At 47.8% G+C, this 13,323-nt stretch overlaps 1 long non-coding RNA gene across 1 annotated transcript in view; it reads right to left on the reverse strand.

Moving 5' to 3' along the window:
• Window positions 1-13,311, reverse strand: part of LOC108530888 (uncharacterized) — a 17,834-nt gene extending 4,523 nt beyond the window's left edge. Inside the window, exon 1 of the long non-coding RNA XR_001886012.1 lies at window positions 11,737-13,311. This is a non-coding gene — a long non-coding RNA (uncharacterized LOC108530888). The remainder of the gene's footprint in view (window positions 1-11,736) is intronic.
• Window positions 13,312-13,323: the final 12 nt, after the last annotated feature.

Here is a 13,323-nt window from a genome sequence, read left to right on the forward strand (position 1 = left end):
AAAAAAAAGAAAAAAAAAAAGAAAAAAAAAAAGAAAACAGCTGCAGTTCAGTACAACTGCTCTTTTCACACTCAACTCCCTAAAACTCCTTGTAACCTTCTGTAACTATTGGATGACGCTTTCTCCAGCTTAGCCCTAAATAAAGCACAGTTTAAAAAAAAGATTTCTTCATTGGTCTGTGCCTCTCGGACTCTGGCCAGCTGTGCCTCACAGCCCCAAGGCTTGCCCGCTGGAAGTACCTTTGGTCTTCTTTATGGAATCTGCAACACAGGCCCTCATTCTGAGTTTCAGCATGTGAAGCTCTTTCTGGGAGGTGATGGGAACAATAAAAGGAGGTCCTGTTCCACTCTAGGAAGAATCTCTCTGGACTGGTGTGTGTCTCTGAAAGTCCCCATTGCAAATTCATTCTTCTGGGTTCCTGGAAGAGGTGGCCACAGTGTCCAAGCAGAACAGAAAGGAGGTCACCGAGGCCACCCGACCTGAAGGCCGAGCAAGTGTTGGGTTGGGGGGAAGTTATGTGACACCTTAGGGAAGGAGGCAGTGGAGGAAAGAGGCCACAATAAAGGAAGAAGGATGAGGATGCAACTCCAAATTTACCAGCAAGCATCTTGCTCTTGGCCTCACACTTTCCGCTGCTTTGGCAGTTTGCAGGGATGGAGAAAACAGGATTCTGGGCCCTCAGTCAGGGTCCTGGTGGGGGCAGGGGTATAGAAAGAAGAGTAGGGGCCCTCCGCTGGGGTGTTTCCTGGCATGCTGCCTGTCCTACACTTAGATATGAGCTGCAGAGAGGTTTCCAGACCCTGAATGCCAGGGTGGGAAGGAAGAGCATTAGAGCATTCCAAAGGAGGAAGGACACCATGCAGGACTTGGAGAGGGGTGGCAGGCATCTGGAGAGGAGAGCCCAGACAGCTGCACACCAGCTGCATGCCTTCACCCACTCCTGGCCTGGGACAGACCTTCTTCTCAATCTTCGCTCTCCCACCTCCTTCCCTTCTCCTGCCCTCAGCCCTGCAGTCTGGTCTAGGAATGGGCAGACCCTTTCCCAGGGCCTCCACCTCTCCCCACTGCTGAGACAGGAGGGCTGCCAAATGAGGGGCAAGGAAGCTGCAAGGCTTCAGATGCCTGGAGGAGAGAAGACAAGCCCCTGGAAACAAGGGTCATTGACTGCCTATCAGTCTGCGCCCCCCTGTGGGAGATGGAGAAGTCGCTTCGGTCCCCACCTGTCTCCTCTGAAGGAGGGTATGGAGAGCAGAGCTCAGAGCCCTAGCTATAGAGCAGTGCCTGGACCCCATGCTCCATCCTCTCCTCCTATCTCTCTTCTCAGGGCCAGGGGCCAAGTCTGTGCTTCTGATGCTGGCCTGTGGTGCATTAGGCTGGGGAGAAAGATCTTCATGTATCAGCAAATAAGGGAAGGCCTTCAAGTCTTGACCTAAATGTGGACATGGTTCCAAGAGAGAAGGACTGAGGAGACCCTGCATGTCCCCTAAACTAACCCCTCTTTGCTGCTCAACAGGGCTGCAAGTCCAAGTGACAGCCTGCTCTGTCCATTCTAGAGAGCTGCACTTCTTGGAAGAATTAGCTTAAAGGGGCTGGATGTCAGACTGGGTATTATTCTGCCCTGAGAAGAATGGAAGGTGTTTTCTAAGAAATTCTCTGGGGAGTCGGGAGGTGTCTTTAGGTTTTGAGCCTCAGACTAGTCAACATGGTGATTTCTGTTGCATACCTGCAGCTGAAAGAGGACAGCCTCAACCCCCAACCTCTTACTCTTTCAGACCCCATGAAGCCTCCCGGAGATCCCCAAGTGACCTTCCTAGACCTCTCCTGTTTGTGTCCACCGCCCCACTGCATACCATTGTCTCTGGGACATAGTCCTCCCCTACCTCCACTGAAGGTGTTGTGGCTAAAGACTCTAGGCACCCTGGGAGCTGTCACCAGAGATGGGCTGTGAGAGCAGCCAGGCAATTTTGCCCTCTTCCGGGTATGGCTGACTGAGAGGGGGGCTGAAAACACTGGAACCAGACATGAACATTCCAGTTCTATAAAAGAAACCTTCAATGTAAAAACCGCGCACCAGGTTTCTGATACATGCATAGCACACTTAAGAGAGAATACAATTTATTAACCTCTGGGGGAAAGAGATCCTTGAAAACTTGCTGAAAACTTTGCACATGATTATGGAGAGCTCAGGGATCCCTGAAGGAGAGTATGGAGAGCAGAGCTCTGGTTAAGAACTCCTGATTTGCAGTGTTAGTTAAGAGAACCCAAGACAAAATTCTTGTTCATTTCTGCTTCTATTCTATGGCTTATATTCCTTTGCTGTTATCCTATCTGCAGTGTGTGGTTCCTTCATAGCACCCCTATTTGTAAAAGACCTTTTGCTTATTATTAGAAACTTTTTATTTCAAGCATAATAATCAAGAGTAGAGACACTTGCATAAAGATCCCCATGTAGGGCCGGGCGCAGTGGCTCATGCTTGTAATCCCAGCACTTTGGGAGGCCGAGGCAGGCGGATCACGAGGTCAGGAGATCGAGACCATCCTGGCCTGTCTCTACTAAAAACTTAAAAAAATTAGCCGGGCGCGGTGGTGGGCGCCTGTAGTCCCAGCTAATCGGGAGGCTGAGGCAGGAGAATGGCGTGAACCTGGGAGGCGGAGCTTGCAGTGAGCTGAGATCGCGCCACTGCACTCCAGCCTGGGAGACAGAGTGAGACTCTGTCTCAAAAAAAAAAAAAAAAAAATCCCTATGTACTCACTACCTAGCTTCAGCATACCTCAACTCACAATTACTTTGACAAAAATCCCAGGTATCAAGTCATTTCATTGCTAAATGCTTCCATTTCCCCTTAATGTTTTCCATGCTGCACTGATGTCTGCCAGCTGGCTCTGGCCTGTTGGGCAGCTGTAACCTTGCTGTGGCAGCCCCTGGGGCACTTGGCCTTCATAGCCTCACCACGGCCTTATCCTGGGGTGGAACTGGCTCCTGGTGGGAGCCCCAGCCCCCTCTCCAGGACCTCCCCAGGGCAACTGCACCTGTTCCCAGCAGCACTTTCAAAGCCCTTCCAGCTCTTTCTCCACACCTTTGTAGTCACAGCTTCTCTCTCTTTTCTCTTTCTTCTCCTCCTTCTATCTTCCTATCTCTGTGATGCTAGTATGAAAAAGTTACGTTTATTGAGACCTTTCATTTAACGTTCCCATCTCCCTGGGTGTTTTCCTAAAGATCTGACCTTTTTCCTGTTCTAAGGAGAGAAACAGAAGACATACTAGAGCTTCCCCACTCATGCAAGCACTGCCAGGGCCTCCATCCTCCAGGACTGCTGCTGCTCTTCTGGGCAAAGCTGCAGATCCCCATAGCACAGGGTCTGCTGGGCTAGTGTTTGAATTACGGTGGGTAAAACACAGATGAACATTCCCCACCTTGCTTGCCCACTTGGTAAAGTGGATAAGGGACAATATGGCAGTGAGCTTAAGGGGCCCAGTGCAAAGTGACAGCATCAGACTTGGCTGTGAATGCCATTTGACTATTTACCGAAATGGAACCCACCCCCAGATCAAAATTATTAGCTACTGTTGACGTACTACCTTCAACAGACTAGTGAGTTCTGGCAGTTGGATATTCAGTCAATGTTGATTCATTCCTGCATTAATGAGTGAATAAGGAAGGAAGGAATGGACAAATTACTGATGGCTGAAGGCATGTCCCAAAGAGGCAGGCATTCTGGAAATGCTCTTTAAGTAGTGATAGCATGTGGAATAAGTGTATAGTCAACACACCCTCCCATCCCTAGATAAATGCTTGCAAGTATAAGATTTTTATTTTAACTTTCTAGTTTCCTCCCCCTACTGTCCCTCCATTTCTCTAAGCTGCCCTCCCTTCTCTCCTCAAGTCCTCCCCTTGGTTACCGCCAGTCTCTGGTCTCCAACATTCCCAGGTGTCCTGGGACTTGCTAGTGACAGAGTGAAAGCCTGGAGAGCCGGCACCAGCTCCCCAGGGCCCTCTATATCACCCTTTCTCCCTCCTCCTGCCAGCCTGTTTGCCTCTTCAGGAAACTCTGAGCGTCTCCATCTCTGCTTCTGCCCTTTGTGGAGCTCTAATCAAGACTTTTCCCAGACTAGGAGGGGGATGGAAAGATTAGGGTATCAGAGTGAAAAAGGCATGGACTTTAACTTCAGACCAGGATTCAAATCACAGTTCTCTCTAATACCTTCTGTGTCACTTTGGAAACATTGCTTAACCTCTCTGAGCCTCAATTTCCTTATCTCTAAAATGGGGATAATACCACCCCCAAGAGTGTTGAGGAGTGAACAAAGGACAGCCACACTCAGCTACATTCCACCCCAAGGATTATCAGAGTGGCAAATTTCTTACAGCACAGATACTAAGAACGAATGGCTCAGGCTGCGATCCCATCCTCCTTCCCTTTTCTTAATTCCATTCTATTGACAACCCACCTCCCAACAAAAGCAAATTTGAACTTGACACAAGACCACTTTAGGTCATTTTTTTGTGAAGTCCAGTCAATCTATGCCACTCCCAGAGAATTCCTGTCTTGCTGAGGTGCACACACCTCTGCCTCTCACTGCTCTTTTCCGGGGACCCCAATTAGCTGACATTCCTGCGCCCCTGCTGCTCTCTTTGCCCTTTCCTTTCCCAAGAGCATTCCCAGGGCAACTGTGGCTGCTGCTGTCTGCAGCCTTCCTCCTCTGGGCTCACATGGCCTCAGGCTGCATACTAATTTGCTCTTTGCATTTTAAAATTTTATCTATTTTTTTGAAAATATATTCATATATTTCAAAATTCAAAACACAGAAAAAGGAAACAATGAAGTTATTCCCACCCCTGAATCCAGTCATCCATTTCTCTCCCTAGCAGCAGCCACTGTTGCCAGTTCTTGTTTATCCTGCTCTTTAAGTGTGGGCATGGAGTGTATAGGTGGAAGGAACTCAGCTGTCATCCTCATTTTCACTGAGGAGACCCAGAGCCAGGCAGTGATGTGCCCAGGCTCCTGTAGCTGCCCCATGTGACTCCCAAGAGGTAAGTCCAGGCCTTGGGATGCTTGGGACCCACTGGCTGAACAGAGACATCAGGGCCGTCCAGTCACCTCTTACCATTTGGGCATCATTCATTGAGGCACGGGTGTAGCTGTCTTTTATGGGGTGCTGCTCTGTACTAGCCACTGCGTTAAGAACTGCTTAGTTATAATCTCATCGAATTCTCACAATAATTCTATGATGCAGATGTTATTACCCTAATTTACAGATGCAAAAACTGAGGCTCAGAGAGGTTAAGTCCCTCAGCTAAATTACCTAGAAACAGCACTCAAGTCCAGGTCTATCTGCATGGCTGTGCCGTTGATCTCTACGTCACATCTCCCTCAGTTGTAAACTCTGCACAGTCACTCCCCTCCAGCCCTTCTCTCATGTCTCCTACTACCTTCTTTATTCTGACTTTTTTTCTCAACAACCCCAATTTCACCTTTAAGAAATGGCAGCATCTATATTGATCTAGGTACCAATCCTTTTCTTCCCTTCTCTCCTTGATAGAGCTGGAGTTCTTAAAGGTGAGTAACAAGTTAGTAAACATGTTGCTAATGGGTGCATAAGTCCCCCTCCCTGGTAGCACTTGCTGGTTATAGGGACAGACGGGAGCTTTTATTATTAACAAGGAGATAAAATTAAATTGAAATAAATATAATATTTATTAACATTTTATGGAGCTACCTGAAGTTCAAAAGCCTTTTGAGCTGCGTCAGTCATTTCCCCCAGTACACTTAACTCCGGAGAAAATGATAAGCAAATTCTTAAGATCAGTGCAAACTGGGGGTGCTCAACTGGGTTTGCACTGATCTTAAGAACTTGCTTGGGGGTGCTCAACTGGGTTTGCCCTAATCTTAAGAATTTGCTTATAAAAAAATTAAGCTTATTGGCAGGGCGTGGTGGCTCACGCCTGTAATCCCAGCACTTTGGGAGGCCGAGGTGGGAGGATCACAAGGTCAGGAGATCGAGACCATCCTGACTAACACGGTGAAATCCATCTCTACTAAAATACAAAAAAGTTAGCCGGGCGTGGTGGCACATGCCAGAAAAATGCCAGCCTCCCATCCCAGCTACTTGAGAGACTGAGGCAGGAGAATTGCTTGAACCTGGGAGTCAGAGGTTGCAGTGAGCCGAGATTGTGCCACTGCACTCCAGCCTGGAGACAGAGTGAGACTCCATCTCAAATAAATAAATAAATAAATAATGTTTAAAATTAGGCTTTTAAAATAAAGGGGAAAATTCAGCCACTTGTGAAGGCCCCATACTTCACTAATTGAGGCACAAAGATGCCTCTTGTCTTCAGGGTCTCCAACATGATTCACTGTTGCTCTTGCCACTCTGTCCTTACCTATTCCTGGGGCCCAGCTCAGGGAGCCATGGGCATTGGGATGGCAGGAAATCCAGTGGACCCAGGGGCTGTCAACCTTGTTTCCCTTCCATTTTCTGCTTTCCTCATGGAAACCAAGGAGGGGCTTCACGAGCAGGACAACTGTGGGTCATTTCTGCCCTGCATGGGCAGGATGTGGGCTTCTGCTAAGGAGATCCAACACACATGCCCCAGGCTTCTCACTGCACTCCAGTCCTACACAGGGTCTCAGATCCCATTGTTAGGTCTTTTTCTTTGGGTTAGACCTAGGCTTCATTAGTTCTGCTTTTAAAATGAAAACTACTTTGGCATGGGGAGTAATTTGTTCCCTAACCTGCTGAACCAGTATTTATAGTGTACCTACTGAGCACAGCACTGCACTAAGGATTAGAGGTGAAGAGATGAAGACAGCACACACTGGGCACCTTCCAGGCCCGGTGTGAGGTATGTTATGGGTATTATCTCTAATCCTGCAATTCTGCAAGGTGCTATCACCCTATCTTACAGATGAACAAACAGGCTTGGATAAGGTAGGTAACTTGCCCCAAACCACACTGTAGGAAAGTAATGGAGCCAGGATTCAAAATCAGCTGCGCTAATTTCCCCATGAGGTTCCCTGACAAGCAAAAGACAACTGCACAGTAGCGTGTGGGAACTGTGTTGGGGGCCCAGGACAGCCGGGAGGAGGGAAGGCAAGTGGCCCTGTCTGGGAGAGTGGAGACACCTGGGTCAGGTTTTGTAGGGTGCGTGGGTGTTACATGGACTCCATGGGAGGGGTCATGGAGGAACAAAGGACCCCAGACCTTCTGAAGAACTGCAAGATGTCTTAGGTAGGCTGGGAATATGCTGGGGGAGACACAAGGCCTTGTTTCAAAACAATGTACTTATCATCTAGACACTGTCCTGGTTACTTCAGGGACACCATTCCAGTTAATCTTCCCAGCAATACTGGGCCCTATTTTACAGACGAGCTTATATGCTGTGTGAAAGTCACATGAACCCCAGAACTGGGATTTGAACCCAGGTCTCCCTTACGGCAGATGCTGTGTGCGTAATCTTCATATTACGTTGGAAGAAGCTACCTATTCAAGGCACATGCATAATGGCTCTTGCCTCAAAAGCCTCTTTGCTGATTATGTGTCCAAGCCTCAAACAGAGACACACAGCCTATCCACAGGGCAGAAAAGTGGCGTCAGGCCTGTCCTGGAAAGGCTCAGACCTCTCTGGCCTCAGATCCCTCCTCTGCAAAGTGAGCAAGCAGCCTGGGTCTCAGGGATTTGGCCCCACTTCAGTGCGCCTGAAGCTCTCTGCCAAGTGCCTGAAGCTCTCTGCCAAGTGCTGAGAAAGGGCACTGGTGAAGAGAGGTCAGAGGAGATGTGTGACCGTGAGTGCCCTCATCCTTGCTCTGGGCATGAGAGTCAGCCTAGGATGAGGGAGTTTGGCACAGGGTTTTATCCTCCACTGTATTCTGCTCTTGATTCTGGGCAGAAGATAGCTCCTGCCTTGCCCTCAATGCTGAGTGACCTTAAGAATCTCTGGGCTCAAAGCATCCCCTTTGAGAGTATTGTGTGTCTTCAGCATTGACTTCGATACCTGGCATGGGGTATGCGCCAGTGTTTGCTGAATGAACAAGAAGAGGTGGGGAGTGGAAGCAGGGATGCCTTCTACAGGCCTCTTCTGAAGCATCCTAGGCCTAGCCCACTCTTTGCAGGGCCTCTCTGCCCCATGTTGCCCCAACTCTGAACAGGGATCAAAAGAAAGCCTGGTGGTTCAGGTCTTCCCAGTACTCTGGGAGCTCCTGGGATGACAAGCATTCAGGGCAGAGTCTCACTGGGGCCCTCAAATATGGCATATGGACACAGATTCCCTTGCCATTCCAGATTTCTGGTCATCCAAATTCTTCCTGTCCTTAAGTCCTAGCCCGGGGTCCACCTGCTCCAGGGGGTCTATTGGAAACTGAGCACCTGTTTTCTGACTTTCTAGTGCCCTGAGTGGGAACCACTTCATTGGTTCTTCATAAGGTAGGTAACTTGCCCCAAACCACACTGTAAGAAAGTAATGGAGCCAGGATTCAAAATCAGCTGCGCTAATTTCCCCATGAGGTTCCCTGACAAGCAAAAGACAACTGCACACTAGCGTGTGGGAACTGTGTTGGGGGCCCAGGACAGCCGGGAGGAGGGAAGGCAAGTGGCCCTGTCTGGGAGAGTGGAGACACCTGGGTCAGGTTTTTCCCATGCTGTTGTGTGTTGTTCTGTATGTAGTTATTGCCCTAGCTAATGGCCCCGAGGATCAGAAGTAAATGGTCTGTTTCCAGTCTCTCTCCTAGCAGTGGACTGGTCAAAGAGAGTAGGCAGGGGCAAAGTAGAAGACTAAGGATTTAAATGCAGTGTGCTGAAACATCAGTGGGTGATAAAAACAAGTGGGTAAAAAAAGGTATCAGAAACAATATTTACATAGCCTCAAAGTATACCCCCACAAGATACTTATACATTACAAAGCGAAAGTTAGTACTTTTATTATATAAGGAGAAACCTGGCAGATACCACCTTAACCAGGTGATCAAAGTTAGTGTCATCTGGAATGTAACATGTAACAAATGCTAGCATGGGCCTCCTGGTCAGATGTGCTCAAAAGGAGACTATCACTTATTCTTGCTGAGAATGCATAACCGGAATCTAATCATAAGGAAACAAGACAAACCCAAAATGTTCTAGGAAGTAAATGGCTTGTGCTCATTTAAAGAGATAAGACAACTAAATGCAACCTGTGATCCTGGGCCAGAATTTCTTTTTTTTTGTTTTTTTTTTTGTTTTTTTGTTGTTGTTTGTTTGTTTTTGGTTACAAAGGATATTAGTTCAACAACTGGCAATATTTAAATAAGATCAGGTACTGTGTCGGCATTAATTTCTTAATTTTGATACCTGTACTGTGGTTATAAAAGAGGCTGTCCCTGTTTAGGAAATATATGCTGAACTTTTTGGGGAAATAAGGGTATTAGGTCAGCAATTTACTCTCAAATGTTTCCAGAAAAAAGTAATAATACAGTATGTATATGTGTGTGAGAGAGTGTATGATAAAGCAAACAAGTTAAATGTTAACACTTGGGGAATATGAGTAAAGGGTATAAAATAATTCTTTGTATTATTTCTAAAAGTTCTCTGTAAGTCTAACTTCAAAATAAAATGTATGAAAAAAAAATGGCTGGTGTGAACATTAGCTGGGTCAGCCTGGGGAGAGTGGTCAGTCATGTGGACCAGGCATTGCAGAGACCAGTCCCCACCCGCTTCCTTCCTTAGACAATGTGCTGGGTAACATGAAAGGAGAAACCCCCAAACATAGACATGGGAAGCTTGCAACCTCAGCAGTCCCAGCAGCATGATCAGGCCACCATGGTTTCTCCTCCAGCCCAGTAAAAAACACTAGCTATGGCTCAGAAACAACTGGGGATGCCCTTCCCACCCCATCCCCAGAAGCAGCCTGACTGGCCAAACAAGAAAATAATATCACTAGTTGTTCAGTTCGGAAGAAAGGGACAGATTTAGAAATACTAGAGGTGGAGGATGGAGGCTGGGGTGGGGAGTACAAGAAAGAAGGGCAGAAGTTACCCACAGGCACCCCTCATGGAGTCAGATGGCCATGTGGACCACAACTGAGGTCCCAACTCTGGAACGGCTCTCAGCTCTGCCTGATGCTGACACTCCTCAAGGCTGAGATCTGGAGAGCCAGGGCCATTGAGGCAGAGGCATCTTAAGAAGCCAGGACCTTGTATGGGGGATGAGGTTCTAGGCTGATGGGAGAAACAGAGGTAAATGACATTCTCAAACTGAGGCAAGTGTGGCAGTAGGGTGCCCTGCTGGAGGCACTGCCTGAGGTGGTGACAAGTGCGGGAGGCAGCGATGGTTGGGAGCTGGCAGGCCCAGCTTCCCAGCTCTGCCTGGCTATCATGGAATCCCCCACTCTCCATGCTTCAGAGGGGCCCACTGCTCCTTGCCAGTCTCCAGATAAATTACAGCCACCTGATATGTATAAAGAGGTTTGCAGTTGTTTACTCAGCAGGTGCATGAGCATCCTTTCATCAGATCCCCATAGATACTGTGCCAGGCAAGGCAGGCATGCATACATGTGCTCTCTATGTTTTGTAGACAGAGGCAATGAGTGGTGACGGGACTTGTGCAATGTCACACAGCTACAGAGAAAGAACTTAAACCTAAGCCTCTGATGGAACACTAAGTAAACTGCTGCCAAGGATTGCAGTCTGTGCAGGTCTCATGGGCCTATGCAAGCATGAGCCTTGCTGCTCCTCCAAGTTTAAACACCAAGCCTAGCATTCAAGGCTGTCCATGAGCTTACTACCTTGGGGTTCTTTTCTCCATGGCTTTGAACACAGTGCTCCTCCACTTGGGAAAATTCTGATGGAAGACCCTGACCCAGTGGTTACTGCTCAGGGCTCTGTGACTGCACTGACCTCAGGGAACTCTTAATTGCAGCTCAACTTGACCTTCTGCCTTACTGCCCTGTCCTTTGCTGGAAGTCTGGAGCTATGTTGCTGAACTTTGGCTAGCACATAGTGGACAGTCAGAAATGCTTCAGAATTCACCCAAGACCAGTGATTCCTGAATTTTTTTTGGATCACAGATCCCTTTGAGAATCTGGTGGAAGCTATGAATCTTCGGATCCAGGTGAGCTCTCAGGTGAAGACTGAGGTGAGGAGAGGGTGCTATATGCAGCGCAGCTCTCTGCCCAGACTGATGTTCCTGGCAGGGCTTTGATACCATGCGGAAAGACAGCTTCTCTTTCCAACAGAGCCCCACTCCCACACCTGCCCCTGGACAGGACAGCGCAGAGGGCCACTAGGATGCCCCATTTCTGTGCACAAAGGCTGTCCCTAAGCTCAGGTGGGAGATTGAGAGGATGCAACCACTCAATGCCTGTTCCTTCCATCTGGCTAAGAAGCAAGCAGAGAGGCAGGGAGAAGTTCTGCTTGTGATCACTGCTCCCAAGTCCGTTCTCAGACTCATCGCTGCTCAACTGCTTTTTTTTCCCTCCAACACAGTAAATCTCATTCTATTATTCTCCAACTTGTAGTAAGCTGTGTCATTTTGAGAAGAAATACATAATGGTATATTAGAAGAATCGTGGATCTTCTGATTCATGCTTAGAAAAAATTTATTACAATGTAAGAAAGTCTGAATAGCATGAATTTATTATAATGATTTAACACTTCTAGCACTTGAGTTAAAAATGCCCTTCCATAAATAACGGTCCCTGGAAAACATAGCAAATTTACACAGTTTACCATTTCCCAATGTTATATAAACCCAACAAGCTTAAATCACCTGCAGCTGAGAGGAGAACACAGGAAACTGGAGCTGTGAAGTTCATCCCATCCCAATGGACAGCAGTGAGGAGTGAGTCAGTCTCCCTTCCTCCGGCTCCCTCATCTCGGCATGGGACTGGCCAATCTCAGCACTTAAAGAATGGGGAGAAGAACAGGGTGGGGCAGCACCTGGAAGAATCAAGGAGGGCAAACACCAATCTTATAGGTGCAGAACAGGTGAAGGGCACGGGCCTAGGGCATCCTGGCAGAAGTCAGGCCATGGGCCATTGTTGGTGTGCTGGTGCCAGGAGGTGTCAGTTAAGGCTGCTCGACTTTGGCCTGCAAGGAAGAAGGGAGGGAGAGGCCAGCTCTGATGTCCTGGTTAGATCTCGAACAGGGCCTGTCCTCTGGCCAACCACCTCTTCTACTTTCTTACAAACACCAACACTGCTTCCTACTTCTGGGCCTTCTGGTTCCTCCGTGTTCCAAGGACCTCCCTCTCTGCACTCCCTCTGGCTCCACTGGACACCCTGCCTTGCCCTACTTTCATGGACACTGTGGCCTCATCATTCTTGTTTTCATCTGGGCTAGTTTCCAGGTCTACATCAGCATTCCAGGCACCAAACCTGTAAGGTAGAAATGGTCACTTCTCATCTTAACAAATATTTTTATGCATTATTATACACAAGGCTTAGAGAATATAGGCAACTTGCCGAAATCTACACAGCTCACAAGTGGTAAGGTTGGGTTCTCCAAAGTGAATATATGTTCTCTTTGAACACTTTACATTCTAATAGGGTATACAAACAGTGCACACAGCAATATGGGACAGATTGAGGTGGGCTATAACAAAGGCTCTACAGAGTTCTATGGGAACCAAGAGTATATACTGATGCCGGAGAGATTAGGAAACTTCCATGGAAGTGATAACTGAGCTAGGTCTGGAAAGATTCACCCGAGAGAGAGGGACCTGGAAAAGTCACATAGGCAGGAAACAGCAGTGTGTCCTTGGGAGACGGCCAAGGGCTGTGAGCTGCAGAGGGGAGAAGGGAGGGTAAGAGGCTGAGAGTTCCGATGTGCCACTCTAAGGGGTACACTCGTTTCCTGTAAGCAGTGGCGGACTTGTGGATTTTTAAGCAGCAAAGTTACAAATCTTAGATTTGTAAGAAAGAAAATGCTAGTGAATGTGGAGATGGGACTGAAGAGGGAGCAATGGAGGTATCTCCCAGCCCCACCAGTCCTCTGAGTATGGCCCCTACTTTCTACTTTCTTTAGAGAGCTGCAAGAAGGCAGGCAGGAGTAGTCCAAAGGATACCGGACTTTGGGGTCACAGAATTGTTATATTTTCGTCCTCCCTCCTATGTGCCTACCCATCCACCTATTCGATAAATAATGTTTGGGAGCCTATAACGTGCCAGGAGCCATGCTGAAATCTGAGGAATTAGTGATGAGTAAGACTGATCTTTTTCTGGCCATCCTGGGGCTTACAGACTGAAGGAGAAATCGCAAAAGTAAACAGGCCATTCCAGCACAGCAAGAATTGTGATAAAACATGTACAGAGGGCAGAGAAAGCTCCTAAGGTCAGGAAAAGGATTTTTTTTTTTT

The sequence above is a fragment of the Rhinopithecus bieti genome, unplaced genomic scaffold (assembly GCF_001698545.2).
Source record: "Rhinopithecus bieti isolate Rb0 unplaced genomic scaffold, ASM169854v2 scaffold_5260, whole genome shotgun sequence".
In the NCBI taxonomy this organism is placed as follows: domain Eukaryota; kingdom Metazoa; phylum Chordata; class Mammalia; order Primates; family Cercopithecidae; genus Rhinopithecus; species Rhinopithecus bieti.